This window comes from Thalassophryne amazonica, chromosome 7 (genome assembly GCF_902500255.1).
Source record: "Thalassophryne amazonica chromosome 7, fThaAma1.1, whole genome shotgun sequence".
Classification (NCBI taxonomy): Eukaryota; Metazoa; Chordata; class Actinopteri; order Batrachoidiformes; family Batrachoididae; genus Thalassophryne; species Thalassophryne amazonica.
This window is the reverse complement of record NC_047109.1, coordinates 95,962,160-95,976,951: the sequence shown is the minus strand read 5'-3', so window position 1 is coordinate 95,976,951 and position 14,792 is coordinate 95,962,160. Positions and strand designations below refer to the sequence as shown.

Below are 14,792 nucleotides of genomic sequence, written 5' to 3'. Positions count from 1 at the left end.
TGTAGTACACGCATGCACAAGCGCCATCCCGCTTGCATGAGCACGTACGCTCACACAAGCCTGACGGCGCTCAGCTTTAAAACAAACATGTTGGAGTTTGTTTTGCTGATGGACGACGATTTGATGGCATGCTGGACTTCATCGTCAGAATTATTTTTGGACTCCTATTTAAACTTTGTGTTGGATTGTTGATGTCAAAGCAGTAGTGACGCACCAAAGCTGGATTAATTTCTGATGTGATTTTTTTTTCCCCGCTGTACTGAGGAGGTACCAAAATGCAAGTCCCTTTTCTGTTTGTAAATTAATATAAAATGACAAGGATCTATTTTAGCAGTTCTATAAGACAAATAATGAATGTTTTTACATTCATTCAATGGTACGAATATTTCATGAGGTGAAAGATGGAACATACCATTCAATGAGGCGTATGTCCTGAGAGTGCCTTTGCGAATCCCCATCATACTAAAATTCAAACCTGAAATTTGATTAAAATCCATTAAGTTTTGTTCAAGTTATGATGCGAACAACAAAGATTAGCAAATGCACAAACTGGTGCAAGCTTGCACTGACTGAGCGCATTTCAATTGTCCTCACTTGGCTTTAAGGTCAGCAGAGGATAGTAACTGCATATAGTCTACTGAACCTCAAAACTCTGACACTTGACTCCGTTTATGGTCCATTAATGACACAGTACAGGTTCAATGGAGGGAAGGAGTGTTTACTAAAGTTCAAAAATAAATATTTTACAGAACCTGCTTCAGAGCAGCCAACTGTAAGAGAGACTAAGTTGTTTTAATACCCCCACTTTATGTCAAATCATAATTTAATGACGAGCACAATGGGCTATGTTTGTCAAGCTACTCAATTCTCCAATTTCTTCACTTCAAAACAATTTTGTTCTAGCAATCTAGATATATGTATGTCTATGGCAAGTGTGTAAAAAGTTACAACAGTAATGACAAGGATTCTAATATAGTAGTAGTACAAATGAATCCAACTTAAAAATAAAATGAAATTGCAACCTTAGTTATTAATTTTGTTCTATTTTCCAACTTCTTTGGAATCTCAAGATCGATTTCCACCCTATATAAAGCTTTAAACTTACCCAGCAATGCAGCGGAGTGCCAACAAACGGACAGATTAAACATTTCTGTTTAAACAACAGAAATAGAAGTTACCTCTATCAACAGGTTCTGCTGAATGGTGATCACCAACACTAATAATGGCATGACAATACAACTCTACAGATCAAATGTTGCGGTTAAATAATCAAAATGCGTTTGTAAAGCCCCTCTCACACAGATTGTGTGTGCGTGGCATGTTAGGCTCCCTTTACACAGAACAGTGGCAGCTGTGAGTCTGTAATGCAGCTTAGAGAGAGAGTGGCTTCAACTCAGAACATGGCACCATTTTGGTTCCAGCTGCGCTGAACTACTGGATGAACCTTTAATGTCAATTTTTTTTTTTTTTTTTAAATCATTTAACCACATACAGCAACACAATCTTCACCTCCAAATCAAAAGGTAAGACGTACATTTTCCTCTTATCGACTTTGTGCTGTAAAGTTACAGACTTTTCTGACCCATTTATTAGTGTGCACACTGTAAAAACTATTGAAATACGAGGTCTGTGAGAAAAGTATCCGACCTTTTTATTTTATGCAAAAAATATATGGATTTGATTCATATATTTTTATGTCAGCCAAGCTTGAACCTTCATGCGCATGCGTGAGTTTTTTCACGCCTGTCGGTTGCGTCATTCGCCTGTGAGCAGGCTTTGAGTTAGCACTGGTCTACCCCTCTCGTCGTTTTTTCATTGAGAGGAAATAGCAGAATGATTTGGGCTTTGTTCCATCAGAATTTTTTCAGAAACTGTTACAGACAGGCAGCTGGAAACCATTCGAAAAATTTATCTGGCTTTCGGTGAAAATTTTACGGGCTTCACAGAGAATAAGGAGTGTTACTACAGCTTTAAGGACAGCCCACAATGGCGCCACACTTGGAGCCGCCATTGAGAGGCAGAAACCACCACATCATTTCTAAACGGATGGCTGTGTGGAGCCGGGACCGTCGTGTGCAATTTCTCTGCTTATCACAAGAGCTGGACATCAGCCATTTTCCGGCAGATTTCACTTTTAACAAGCGATTGTCATGGAAAGCCGCGCGGAGGCTTCGCGCATCACGACGGATTCGCTGATGGAGCGAGACAAAGAACACCTCCGTTTTGGAGTGTTAGAGGACAAGTTGGGACATGCCTATCTCGGCTTTCAGTGGCTTACCAGTCGAGTGAGTATAAGAGAAAGTGTGGAGAGCTAGGCACTCAAAAACGGAGGTGTTCTTTGTCTCGCTCTATCAGCGAATCCGTCGTGACGCGCGAAGCCTCCGCTCTCCATGACAAAATCTCTTGTTAAAAGTGAAATCTGCCGGAAAATGGCTGATGTCCAGCTCTTGTGATAACCAGAGAAATTGCACACGATGGTCCCGGAGCCACACAGCGATACGTCTAGAAATGAAATGGTCGTTTCTACCTGTTGATCGCGGCTCGGAGCGCGGCGTGCGCCATTGTGGGCCGTCCTTAAAGCGGTAGTAACACTTCGTAATCTCTGTGAAGCCCATAAAATTTTCACCGAAAGCCATGTGAATTTTCCGAATGGTTTCCAGCTGCCTGTCTCTAACAGTTTCTGAAAAAATTCTGATGGAACAAAGCCCAAATCATTCTGCCATTTCCTCGCAATGAAAAAACGACGAGAGGGGTGGACCAGTGCTCACTCAAAGCCTGCCCACAGGTGAATGACGCAACCGACAGGCGTGAAAAAACTCACGCATGCGCACGAAGGTTCAAGCTTGGCTGACGTAAAAACATGAATCAAATCCATATATTTTTTGCATATAATAAAAAGGTCAGATACTTTTCTCACAGACCTCGTATGATGGTAGACGAAGGACTGAAAGCAGAAACGTGTCAAATCACAGCTGTTTATGTCTGATTTAACAGGTGCACATCAAGCAGTGGGTCCAGCTCTGAACACTGCTTGTAGGTGGAAAGAAAAAATAAAAAATAAAAAAGTTGGACTTTTAATCAGGGAGATGACTCCAGTCCCACTTTCCTCAAACTGGCGAGTGTCAGAGCTGCTCTTTAATTTGTACTTCCGCACGTCCAGACTGATCGGGTTTTTAAAATGGAAATTCATTGCGATTGCGGGCCCCATGGGCTAAGGCCCGACCACCAGGCACTCGCGCGCAAGCCCCAACCTCAGGCCTGGCTCCAGGGTGGGACCCCAGCTCCGCCATACTGGGCGACGTCTCAGTCCTTGATCTTTTACTGGTCATGGAGGTTCTGAACTGCCCTTAGTCTGACCCGTCACCTAGAACCTGTTTGCCTTGGGAGACCCTACAGGGAGCACAAAGCCCCCGACAACATAGCTCCTAGGATCATCCGGGTACGGGTGTTTCTTCCACTTTCTAATAAATAATCATAACAGTTGTTGTCTTCTACCAAGCTGCTTGCCTGTTGTCCTGTAGTCCATCCCAGCCTTGTGCAGGTCTACAGTTTCGTCCCTGGTGTCCTTAGACAGCTCTTTGGTCTTGGCTATGGTGGACAGGTTGGAGTGTGATTGATTGAGTGTGTGAACAGGTGTCTTTTATACAGATAACTAGTTCAAACAGGTGCAATTAATACAGGTAGAGTGCTTCTTACAGAAAAATTAACAGGTCTGTGTGAGCCAGAATTCTTGCTGGTTGGTAGGTGTTCAAATACTTATTTGCAGCAGTAACATACAAATAAGTTATTTAAAAAATAAAAAAATGATACATTGTGATTTCTGGATATTTTTTTTTTAGATTTTGTCTCTCACTGTGGACATGCACCAAAGAAGAAAATTTCAGACCCCTCCATGATTTCTAAGTGGGACAACTTGCAAAAATCGCTGGGTGTTCAAATACTTATTTTCCTCACTGTATACAGTGTTTATGACATGGAAAACAATACAAAAACTTTGGGACTTTTTCTGTCCAGTGACTGCGAATATCTGGTTTATACAATTACGGTTTAGGTGAGTTTTATTGTACATGGGACTAAACACTAAATTTACCTCTCAAAGCTTTGACGATGATGTTGACTTCCATCCCAAACAGCTGACTTTATTTTCCCAAATTTTTGTTCTGTTCGTATCTGAAGGGAATCTGTACATCTTGAAGCCCCTGCTGTATCTGTTTGTACCTCATTTTCAGCAAAAAAAAAAAAAAAAAAAAATTATATATATATTTATTAAGTTAATAACTTTAATTCGCACAAAAGTGAATCACGATTTCACATATTCAGGGATGAAAGTGGTGAAAAACAAAAAAAGCTGAACCCAAAATTACCCTCCAACACAACGTGCATGAAAATGTTTGAATTCTAGAATCTGGGACTATTCCAGACAATAAACTGCAGTGAGTGCAGCATCCATTTTGGTAAGAAAAAAAATAAATAAATAAATAACTTTCCTTATTCAAAATCATTCCAGTAGTATTCTGCTCTTACTAGGATGGAGCAGTTTTCTAGTTTGGCAGATAGTTCTGAAGGAAATCACTGAAGAAATTAACACATTGAAAATATGGTTTGACCGAAACAAACTCATTAAACTTAAATAAGACAGGGATGAAATGGAGGTGTAAGAGTCACTAGGTGTTCACAGGAAACACTTATTTCTGTATGTATGCATTTATTTATGGATGTTCATTGTTAGTTGGTTTTATATTTTCTGTTGTGTTTTTATTCAGGTTCTTTGTCTTTCTCTAAAATTGTATATAATCATTAGATTAGTTATTACTATTATTGTTGTGCTTGCTATTATTAATATATTAACAAAAATAAATTGAAAAAATATTAATTTGTAATACATTTGACTCCTTTACAAACGCCTGACAGCTGCAACTGCTTAATGCTAACATTAGCATTGAAAATGCCATAGACATGCTAACATGTTAGCATCAGTTTCGCTTTTAAGTTATAAAATACATCTATTAACTGGTTCAGAAGACCATAACAGGTCGGTTTAACATAAAAAAAAAAAAAGGTAAATAATACTCACAGTCATATGCTCTTTAGGGTTTTAGCAGGGGAAAGCGAAAGAAAAAAAAATTAATCAAAGCAATGATCGAAGCACTGCTTCGATCTGCAAATTGGTTGGATTGGTTCAAGGTTCAAAGCAAAGCCGTGCTGCAGAAAAGTTGATTACAGACCCGCTGCAGGGTCTGTAATCAATGTAGAGAAATTATAATTTTCCTGACAGACATCCCCAAAAACAATGGCCACTCTGAAGGACCGATAAGGGAATCGTTAAGTAAAAAGGTTATTGACGTCGGTGGACTGAATCATTTCTTAACGATACCTGAAAGGAACCGGTTCTCGATACCCATCCCTAAATATCACTACTCAATGTTTTTAAACACGCACAAAACTTTGTGATAAACTCAGACATCAGCTGACAAGGAACTCATTTTGTGCTTTATAAAATTGATTTTATTCGTAAAAATCATGACACACAGCCCCAATCATTGTAACCGTTGGTTGTGATATTGCTTTTTTCCTCTACTGTTGCTGCGGTGTCGCTGCGTGCCCGTCGGGTGGTCATGGGGTGCTCTGAGGTGTTTTTCCATTGCCTGTGTGGCATTTGTGCATCTTCTGGGCTTGGCAACTCTTCTGCAGAAATAAGGTGCATCTTCATGCTTCACGGCAACCATAGCAGTTTGTGAGAGGATACCGAGAGAACCTTGGAAGGTCCTGGAGGCCGCCGGACAGACCCAGTCCTTGTGTAAAGGGGGTTTTAGTAGCAACCACTGGTATGCTACATTCGCCAATACCAGCGACTGCCTGTCATGTGTTCATGGCACCAAGTAGCATATAAAACCTGGATGTCGCCTGCTGCTTCCCAGCCAGTGTTTTATGAACTTTGAGGACCCCCCCCCCCCCATCATGGATTTAGAGTTTCTGAACACCCTGGTGTTTTCCAGCCTCTCATGGGGTGACTACGTGACGAGTGAAGCTGAGTGGTGAGCATTTTGTTTACGTTCAGAATACTTGCTACACCCTGTGAAGCAGTGGCAACCATGTGGTATTGTGTGATGTGATTGTAGCAAGTAGTGGCACGTCTATGGCGAGTGCTACATGTACACACCTTCTGTGTGAGAGGGGCTTTAGCCTGTTGGTCATCAATGTTCTGTGTATGATTTATCAGGAAACCATTTTGCATAATGAAGGTGTGAGGCAGCGGTCGCACAGCCATTCTTTGTGTTGGTAAACTAATATAAGCATACGGTTGTATTCTTGGTGACTTGTTGTGTAAAGCTAGAACTTCCGCACTGTAAAAAGAACAGACTGGCAGCACACCAGCTGAAACAAGAGACTGCAATGTGAAGAAGTCTGCTTCGTTGATTGGACCGCAGCCAAACTAAACCTGTTTTGATCAGGTTAATCTGTCTGAGGATAAAAGCTTGTGATGTCACTCTGTAAAAATCCAGATTGGGAATTCTAAATTAACCTGCTGGTAACCACCAGCTTCGTTCACTGATCAGTAGGTGTTGGACTATTTGGTCAGTGGCCCCTTTTTAAAAGCTGACTGAACCCCACAGTGGGTCATCTGCTCCTCATCACTAACTCAGAGTCAAATGTCATCATACAATGTGTTATTAACAAGCAACAGTGGGGCCATAGTGGTCACCAAGATCCTATGATTAGCAACAAAGCATCAATTACATGCTAACAAAAGGCTTAAGTTACATGCGCCTGCCTGAAGATGCCCAGTCATGTCTCATTGTGCAAACAATCTTACTTAAATTAATACAGTGGTCCTTCGCTATATCGCAGTTCACCTTTCGTGACCTCGCAGTTTCGCAGATTTTTTTTTTTAGTGCAATTTTGCATGCTTTTTTTTTTTTTTTTTTTTTTTTAATAGCACATTGTGTTCTGCGTCCTCATCAGGCAGGCCGGTCGGCATCACCGCAATTGCTCTCACTGCCTTCGCAGACTCGGTAAGCGCTGCAGCGATCCACTCACACCGCTCTACTGTCTGCTGTGCGGAGTTGCGGCCAAAATCTGGCAACAGGTCCAGAGACTACGCTCGCTGTCTTGATGCAGAGCGCTCCAGCATCCCACAAGGATAGAATTCTTGCGGGAAAATCCACAGCGCTGCATGGTCTCGGTAACCGCAGCCGCAGAGCTCTGGGCCACTGAGAGAGGTTTGTATCTTTTTAACGACTTGGATTCTTTGCGGGTCCCGCAACAGTAACACCGGAGGCAGTGAGCGAAAAAAGAGCACGCGCATTGTGTTCTGCGTGTGTCCGTTTATAATCTTCTCACCCAGAAGAAAAAGAGCGCCAACAACTACCCATAACTGTGTTCTTCACTCGGAAAAAGACACCTGCACCGAGGTGTCACTCAGTGGAAAAACGCTGCGGAGCAGCGCCACGACAAAGAGGCGCGATCAGAGGAACTGTGAAATACTGGTCAGTCAATATTAATAATTTCTTATGTGTCCAACCTCGTAGGTTGATCGTTATAATTAAATTTGTTATGTCTAAAAGCCATCATAATTATTTATAGGAAAATATTCTATTTTTATTTCTCAAACAAATGTTTGGGCCTGAAAACAGGTTTTGATGTTTGGTTTCATTCTATAATATTGGACTTATTTTTCTACTAAGGTTTGAACTTTGAGAGTGTTTACACAGTTGAGAAAAGTGAGAAAATGTTCATGCCTGTTTGAGAAAAGTGTATAAAGTGTGTAGTGAGGGGTTTTACAGCCTTAAAACATCTATAATAATTGTAAAAAATAACGCCGACTACTTTGCGGATTTCGCTTATTGCGGGCTATTTTTAGAACATGACTCCCGCGATAAACGAGGGACCACTGTATATGAATAAATACTGGCAAATTATTGTAATAGATGCCAACATGGCCAAAAATAGGAGGTTCACTGATGCTCATCTGAAGCCATCAGTACAAAAACTCAAAGCTGAATATGCAGTAGTTTTTAAATGGAGTTACTGATTGCAGATCCACTCACTGACTCCATTATGCATGCCCCACTAATCACAGGGAGAGACTAAATCAAGGCATCGCAGTAAACAATGACTATAAACAGTGCTAATCAACAACATAAACACTATTTTGCTGTAAAGCCTCTCAAAATGCAGTATTTATTGTAAAGGAATTCATTATTAGAATGCAGTGCTGGTGGGACATAGAATTTTTTGCTTGTACAAGGGTGATGAAGAATGACAAGGATTCTATTTCAATTAAAAGTAAATAATGAAGCTGGGCAATGTGGTGGTGCAGTAGTTGACAAGCCCATTCTCTTTGTAAAGCTGGAGTTACATTACAAGGGCATCAAGCATAAAATGTGCTTTAAAAAAAATAAAAATTTGCTGCTGATCCATAAACAGACCTACTGCAGATGAATACTGCACAAGACACACACACAACTTTTAAATGTATGTGTGCTGTTATACATAAAAATTCTGTTTTACAGTATTCATTTTTGAGTGGAGACACACACTGATATGGTACTCAAAAACCATGTTACATCTCTGTGGTAGCACACAGACTGGAGTATATATATATATATATATATATATATATATATATATATATATATATATATATATACATACATACATACATACATACACACACTTTACAAATCTGTCTAAATCTGCATTACTGAGCACTTCTTTGCTGGGATGATCCATCCCACCTCACAGGTGTGGCATATCAAGATGCTGATTTGACAGCATGATTATTGCACAGGTGTGCCCTAGGCTGGCCACAATAAAAGGCTACTCTGAAATGTGCAGTTTTAAAATGCTCTTAACAAGAACAAACATGGTGGCATTCAGAACAGCTAGCTGCTGAGACGCTACATAAAAATTCACCTACAGTACAGTTATGAACAGGGAAACTAGCTAGCTTTTTTTTTTGGACCATGCTATACACATGCTTATTTCTACTTTAAATTTGAGGATTTAACATGGGAGTCTATCGTGTACGGCTCTATGAGCAACTCACTTTTGGATCCAGCCTCAAATGTACACTCAAAAAACTGCAAGTTTTGGCACTTAACCATTTGCTTCATTTTTCAGCACATGAGGTTGCTGCTTGTACAGGACACATTTCTTATTACCCGAGGGCAAAATATGGCCATCGGGTATTGCTAAGACTTTGCGTCCGTCTGTCCATGCTTAGCATAAGTCCATTCCTATTACTGCCAGGGTCTTCAAATTTACAAGGACCATTCTTGGGACAATTTCAAAGACAGCTAACCTCGACCTATTTTTTTTCCTATTTTTCTGCTCATACATCCAAGGGTATTTTAGCAATGCGTTATATTTAATATGGGTAGGTTCATTAAAAAAGTGAACTTTTCCTTTTAAAAAGGAGGCATCACCTCCAAATGGATATTTTGGGCTACTAAAAGACTGTAGCCCAAAATATTACCGTGGGGGTCATTTTTTTTTTAGGCTACAATCTTTAATGGGCATTTTGAGAGCACCTGATGCTTATTTCATAAAACCTAGCTAGAAGATTAAGTTGTGATTTTCCAGGTATCTTGGCTGAATAAAGCCATGACTATGTTTCATGAATGCAGAGGTGCATAAATTACCATACAAAAATTTCTATGCAGTTATCCTGCTCCTGGCTAGGCTAAAGCCCCTTTCACACCGGGGCACTGTAGAGTTGCGTAATGCAGCGTACCGACTACACCAAGCTGATGCAGCCATATGTGGCAATATGCTGAGAGATGCAAAAGGGTCCGCAAAATGGGTGCAAAAAATTAAACGCGTTCAGTTTTTTTTCACCCATTAAACACATTTAAATTTTTCGACGCAGAGCACTGGACAGTGTTCTACGAAAGTCTATGCAACACTGAACTACTGTATACCAAGCCTCCGCAATTGTATACTACCTACGCCAGTCCGGTGAAATCTCTTTTTTTTTTTTTTTTTTTTTTTTTTTTTTAATCAGTACATACCTGTATTGCTAGATTTTTTTTATTAATTCCGCTGAACTCTGCTGAGCTTTGCTGGCAGTAAAGCTTCAAAACCACAGAAGAAGAGGAGGGCTAAGCTTCACTCTGCATGCAACATACACAGCCATTCATCTGTATTAAATACGCAGCACAATGCAACGCTACGCAGGCCCAGTATGAAAAGGGCTCAACAGTTAGGGTTTATTAATCTTCAGTGTATTCTCTGTACAGTCAGCAGTCACTGCAATTACATAATGAGCTTAATCATCATTAACTCACATTCAAATACAAGTACTTATTACATTTTAGTCATTTGCTGTCAGCATATTAATGTTGTGACACTTATTATAGTCATTAGTCATGACAGTCATTGTTATACTGTGGCCAAGGAGACCACTTACTAGCTGTTTAATCTACTGCAATTGGTGAGGTTACATTATTATATATAGGTGCAAGCAACTGAAAATTTTGATTGAACACATTCTGTGAGTGGACAGCCAAGTGTTGAAGGCGCCAGGGCCCCTAGAGGGTCCAGAGGCATGCCCACGCCTCAGGAAATTTTTTTGTTTTGGTTTTTTTTTTTTTAATGGTGCAATTTGGTGCATTCTGAGAACACTCTGGTCAGTTTTTCTTGGTTTAAAACACAGTGGAACAAAATATGGCTCAAGTCTTGATTTCATTAAAATTTATTTACTATCTTGTATGTATTGTCTCTAATACATTTCCACAAATAGACTGACTGCATCAACTGACGTTAATTGGGCTTTCATTCTACATTTATCAAATTCTAAGTGTGTCTTAAAAAACAAATCAATAACTGCACCCTTTCTGCTTTTATTATATAATACACTTAAACACATAACTATTGCCAATGAAAGGTCTTTTGCCACTTGTAAGTAATTTAAAACTGATGCAACAGTAAAAGAAACCATCACCAGATCAATATTGCATAATAATCCCACATACCACCACCAGACCAACTGAATTCTAAATAAAGCGTTGTGAAAGGCCATCGCCACAATGCAGTGTTTTCAAATACCACCAGTTACAATATAAATAATATTAAAAAAATATCATTAACCAATGAATATATCTGTACAGTAATTAGCAATGGTTTGTTTATTAAAGAGCAAAAACTGAAGGAAATCAATTGCAAGGCCTGAAAGAAGTTTCTGTAGGAAATATTTCAGCCATAAGGTCAAGTGAGAGGGGGAAGCACTGGCTTTTTAAATACTTGAAAGACACTAGACAGAGGATTTAATACTACTATAACAGACTGATGCAGAAGGTGGCAGCAATGCAACAATAAGGATGCCGGCTGCCATTAAACACCACAGAAGGATAGAGGTGCATTTGATTTACTGCACAAGGTCACATTTTGACCATTTCTCACTTTAACAGACATATCCTGGAAGGTCGCGGTATAAAACCTTGTCCACACCTCCGAAAACCTTAGAGCTGCCTGTCAGCTTCAGCAACAGCTGATAACTTAAGTCTCTGGTTTCCTAGTTCTTGTTGGGCTGATCACACTGTTCGTTCATTCACACTGGGTGAAACAGGTAGAGTTGGAAAACATGCAGGGAAGGTACCCTCCAGGAGATGAGTTGGTGACCCCCACCTGAGCATCCAGAATATTCTATCATTGTGCCGTGGTTTTGTTTTTACTGGTGAGATTTTTTTTGACACTCAACGTCAACAACCTCCCCCCTCCCTGCACACATACACAGTAAACTTTGACATACTTGCATTTGTGTCTTGGCACAGATCTCAATAGAAGGGTGAGGTTAGCCACACTCGTAGAGGTACAATTACAGGTTGCTGGTAATAGTTTTTAATACTGGCACCCAAGCCAGCTTATTACAGTTACCAACCAGTCTGCAAAAATATGTACCAATTAATCACCAAAACCTTGTTTAAGGCATGTTAGCCTTAGCTAGGCTGGTAAGTTCGATATAGGTGGGCATCTTCTGACTTCAATTGTCCTGCCCAGGTCACACGAGTCTGGCCTTAGTTGCCCATGTTCCACCCCTTTATTCAGAAGAGTCAGGTACTGCCAATATGGCGACATCTAGAGCGGCCCCATTTGAGCCTCCGACTCACTCTTCAGGAAAACCCACAGCAGCTTTGTGACATTACCACTAAGATTTCTTAAGTGTGTCCAACATGTTCGGCACATTTTGTCAATCTGAACTATGCCACTGTGCTCCCAGAGGTGTGCAGCGTCATGGTCCAGAACTAATATTGTTCAAATTTCCAAATGTGCATTTCACAAAATTTAAACTCTAACCCACCCACATTATTCTAATCATAAGCCTCAACCATTCATTCATTCATATTCAGCCACTTATCTAGGTCAGATAATTTGCAAGGTTGCTAGGCAGCAAATCAAACACAGATATGGTCAATGCAACTGTCTCAGCTACTTACAGATTTTGGAAAAAGGGGAGAAAAATGGTTATGATCCAAGTTGGGTATCATTTTTGTAAAATGCATAGAACTTTTTATAATATGAACAATACATATGCAGCACAGCTTTGTACACTTCCAACAGCCTTGTGCAGTTGCACCATTCTGACATGGTCCAGGTCCTATTTGGGAATAGTGTAGATATGCAAAATTCCAAGAACATACAGTCTATATACTGGACCGAGTCGTTCCCCTTCATCCTGGCCATGCTGAAACACTAGCTAGGCTACATCAAGCCTAGCTTTCTTTACTGACTTTGTATAATGAGTTTACTGTAGAGGTGCAAAATGTGACACCCCACCCACCCCCTTTCAAGATTAGTTTGAAGGAACTCAAGATTACCAGAACTTAAAAAAAAAATTAAATAGTCTAAAATGTATAATTTCCTGCTGAATCTGTTTTAATAAAAAGTATCTGGATGTAGCAGCGCCACCATTCTGTGGAGTTTAGAAACACCGCCGCCGTCAATAACATTAGCTCATTATTTCTCTACCAAACATTTAAATGGTTTAACTTCGCAGCATGTTTGGTTGAAGCTCGTGTGACCAACTTGACAGAAGACTTGAACCACCTTTACTTGAGGTGAGAACAGCGCAGAAACAAACACCAGTAGGCAAACAGTACAGTTAATATTTACCAGTTGGCTGCAGACATTTATCCAGAAGCGAACGGGCCACAAGTCCGCATTTCCTGGATGGCTGAGCGCCGGAGAGACGAGCTGTCGGCGCTGTGTCCTCCTGAGCTCCTTCACACCGTTTTGTCAGACCGGACAGTGACGCCACATTGAACCGAACGCCACAACAAAACAACATCTCGGCCGACGCTAAAACGCTCCGCGGCTCCGCACCACCCCGCTCGGCGGGCCCGCTGGACACGCCCCCGCGCTGCTCTCCGCCAATAGGCTGGCGCGTCCAGCCGTCTGATGAATAATCATGAGGTGGGAGAAGCAGCCGTTGGTTGAAAGGAGACGGATGTCGCTTAGTGCTATTAATTCTAATTACCCATGCAAGGTGTAACATAAATGACCTTTTTAATGGATGGTACCCCCCCACCACCACCACCACCGAATCGTGCAGCAACTTTTGCTTTACTTTACAAGCAATTCAGCAAAGGTGTTCCTGCTGCAGGGTACCGCAAGGATGAAGCAAGCCATGCTGACACTGCAGAGCAGACAAGAGGGCCGTAATGGGGGTCACGACCTGCAGCCACAAATCAATTACCTTCTTCTGGATGACTGGGTGAACTGTTGAAGGGTCACAGAGAGAAACGTAGCAATTTTTGCACACATACCTGCAGAATGCATTTCTTCTTGCTCTGTCTGGCTCTGTGGGACAGGACTGTATGCTCTGATGACAGGTGTGTGCTTCACGCTTCACTACCTGTCTGGGTCCTCTGATAAAAACAAACTTCATCTGCATTGTCTCAGTCCACGCAGCTGTAAATGGGAACTAGCCTGCGATGGGCTGGCGTCCTGTCCAGATGGAGTTGTAGAATCACATCTGCTTCGCTCCACAGTATTCGGTGATAAGACCTGATCCGATCGGCCTGAAGGGTCTGTGTAGTAGAGGTGGGCGGGTCGATCCTAATATCGATAATATTGATACCAACGCTGGTATTGATATTGAACGATCCTCGTGTAAAAAGATTAATACTCAAGCGTTTTTTTCTCTCCCGCACTGACTGCTGCGCACGCAGATACATCAAAGTCTACTCTCTGTCTGTAAGAGCAGCACTGCACTGTGTCACACAACACGGAGCAGCACACCCTTGTATTGTGGTTTGTCAGCCCTCTACCTCAGGAGATTTTGTTTTAAGTTGTGTTGAGTGATATTTTTTTAAAACAAAAATGTTGATTGTGATAATAAAGTATTTTGTTGTCATGTACAATGTTTTGCGAAATTCTGTCCTAGGTCTTATGGATCCTTTGGCTCTATGATGCTTAAATATGAAAAAGTATTGGTATCGGTATCGATATCGGCGATACTAGGCCTGTATTTACTTGGTATCGGATCAATACCAAAATTCCCGGTATCGCCCACCTCTATTGTGTAGGACTTAATTATTCTTCTGACTGGCATTCTAAAGTTTGACCAAGACTGCATTATGAAAGGAATTCCAATGCATGGATCTTCAAGATGCAAAGGCTGAACCTCAGATATGGTTCAAGTTAAGGTGTTCTGCAGAGTAAGGGAAGGTGGAAATGTCTGGAATTGGATTCTGACCATAATAGAAGACTTCCATAAAGTCAGAAACAAAATCAGGACCCTCTTGCAGTGAGGCAACAGTGCTAACCACTAAGTCACCTTAAATTCTTTA

The 14,792-nt window shown here is 41.0% G+C and overlaps 1 protein-coding gene across 3 annotated transcripts in view; it reads right to left on the bottom strand.

The window, feature by feature from the left end:
- LOC117514605 (transcription factor HIVEP3) overlaps window positions 1-13,346 on the bottom strand; it is a 145,094-nt gene extending 131,748 nt beyond the window's left edge. For all 3 annotated transcript variants that reach the window (XM_034175140.1, XM_034175141.1, XM_034175142.1), the window contains exon 1: window positions 13,114-13,346. The gene's annotated coding sequence lies outside the window, so the exon portion shown is untranslated. The remainder of the gene's footprint in view (window positions 1-13,113) is intronic.
- Window positions 13,347-14,792: the final 1,446 nt, after the last annotated feature.